Genomic DNA, 2,279 nt, shown 5'->3' with positions numbered 1-2,279 from the left:
TTGGCTATTCTGAACAGTGCTGCAACAAACATGGGAGTCCAGGTATCTCTCTGATAGACTGATTTCCTTTCTTTTGGGTATATACCCAGCAATGGAATTGTTGGATCATATGGTAGCTCTATTTTTAGTTTTTTGAGAAACCTCCAAACTGTTCTCCATAATGACTGTACTAGTTTACATTCCTACCAACAGTGTACAAAGGTTTCTTTTTAGCTCAGTAATTTAAATGAAGGTCCAAACATATGATAAGCCTGCTCTATTGGGTAAATTAAGATATATAAAATAATAAGTAACATTTATACAGTACATCAATTTTATGAAATACTTTTTCACGTATGTTATTCATTTAATTCTCTACCTCTACCCTGAAAGGTAGATAATATTTTGTTGTTTTAAAGATTGGATAAATGAAGTGATATACCCTGAAACAACATAGTTTTACCACCAGCATTGGGTGTTCTTTTTCTCCTCATGGATAAAGAATGAATATTTTGTAACTGAACATTTTTCAAATTTCTTTTGGACTGACAGGAACCCCAGAACTAATTTTGGACTATAGTACACATTAGTACTGTTGTAAGACTTATTGGTCTGAATATCTACGTTATATTTTCTCTCCTAGTCTTAATTTTCTATTCTAATTTATATTTTCCCTGATTCTGAAGTTTTGTGCATACTATTTTATTGTTTGGAATTTTTATAATCTACCTCATGTACATTTTGGAAAATTGTGAGCCATAAATAAGTAGACTGACCTATAGTTACTCAACCAGTAAGGTCCAGAGATTGACTTGAAGTCTTTTGGCTTTATAGGGAAGCCACATTTACTGAGCATTTAGCATGACTTGGTATTTTATATGCATTGTATTATGCAATACACACATTAGCCGGTCTGAGGCAGGTCAGTTATTACTGTCTTCCTCATTTTCAGATGCAGAAATTAAAGCTTATAAAAGTTATAAGGTTTTTTTCCCAAGGTTAATACATGTTGTCTTAATTTTTGGCCCTCTAATTTATTCTTAAAAGCATCTGTCGGGTGTGGTGGCTCACGCCTGCTATCCCAGTACTTTGGGAGGCTGAAGCCGTTGAGCTCAGGAGTTTGAGACCAGGCTTGACAGCATAGAGAGACCCCATCTCTATTAAAAATACAAAAGTTAGCTAAGTGTGGTCATGTGCCTACAGTACCAGCTACTTGGGAGACTGAGACGGGAGGATCGCTTGAACCTGGGAAGTCGAGGTTGCAGTAAGCCAAGATGGTGCCACTGCACAGCACTTGAGCCTGGGCAACAGAGCGAGAGTCTGTCTCAAAAAAAAAAAAAAATTCTTAAAAGCATGAGCTTTCTCCTCTAAATTCATCCCTGTTGTTAAGGCTTTAAGACCAGATCTTTGTAAAAGACCCCACCCCTCGTTCCCAACCCATCAACTGGACCTTTCCTCTTATGGCTTTGCCAAGAGCAGAAATTACTATTCTCCTCGATCCTGGCAAGCTTGTCTGTTTCTTTATTTGAGCTAGTGTTATGGTTTTTTACAGGCTGTGAACACTGTTACTCAGATTTGCTTCTGTCCACATATTTCCTGGCCGTTCCAGGCCTGTGATAGGAGTCTTTCCTCGATTGCTAGCCAGTAGAGAAGGCAGTGATACCAGCTATAGGCTGGATTAAAGCAGAGCAGGAAATCTGGCTTTGGCTCTTGCCGTTAGGACCTCCTGTGTCATGAAGTGGCAAAGGATGTACCATTAAGTATCACCCAGAGACTAGGATAAGGCATTCTTGAATCTCAATTCCTCTGCCATCATTTTACACCAGACTTTACAGTGTTTCCCAATTAGTGATGCTTCCCAGACTTAATAATTTGATCATCAAATTTTTGCCATATCCTATCACCCTTACTTGTATTTACTTAAATTTTCTTTAAATTATTGACATCCTAGCTTAAATATATTACTTTAAAGGGTTACTTTATATTACTACCATTAATGGGAGGACAATATCATTATTTGTGTGTCATCCTTGCACAAGGGCCATGCTAATCTTCTCTGTATCATTCCAATTTTAGTATTTGTGCCGCCAAAGTGAGCATGACAGTATCGCTATTAATGGAGGATAATCTCAAAACTAAATACAATGGCAAAACAATAACTATTAAATTCTTTTCCAAAAACAGGTATTGGAAATTAGGAAGCCTGTAGTTTACTTCTAACAATTATATAAACTATTGCATAGACTATAGAATAGTATGAAAGCAATATAATTTTCTGTGCCATAATTTCCCCCATTTTA

The 2,279-nt window shown here is 36.8% G+C and overlaps 1 non-coding gene across 1 annotated transcript; it reads right to left on the bottom strand.

Moving 5' to 3' along the window:
- Window positions 1-1,971: 1,971 nt before the first annotated feature.
- LOC119620024 (U6 spliceosomal RNA) lies at window positions 1,972-2,079 on the bottom strand. The gene has a single exon (XR_005236421.2). It is a non-coding gene; the product is annotated as a U6 spliceosomal RNA (small nuclear RNA).
- Between the last annotated feature and the right edge of the window lie 200 nt (window positions 2,080-2,279).

The sequence above is a fragment of the Chlorocebus sabaeus genome, chromosome 9, assembly GCF_047675955.1.
Source record: "Chlorocebus sabaeus isolate Y175 chromosome 9, mChlSab1.0.hap1, whole genome shotgun sequence".
NCBI lineage: Eukaryota > Metazoa > Chordata > Mammalia > Primates > Cercopithecidae > Chlorocebus > Chlorocebus sabaeus.
The sequence above is the reverse complement of the archived record's forward strand: the minus strand, read 5'-3'. Positions and strand labels throughout refer to the sequence as shown.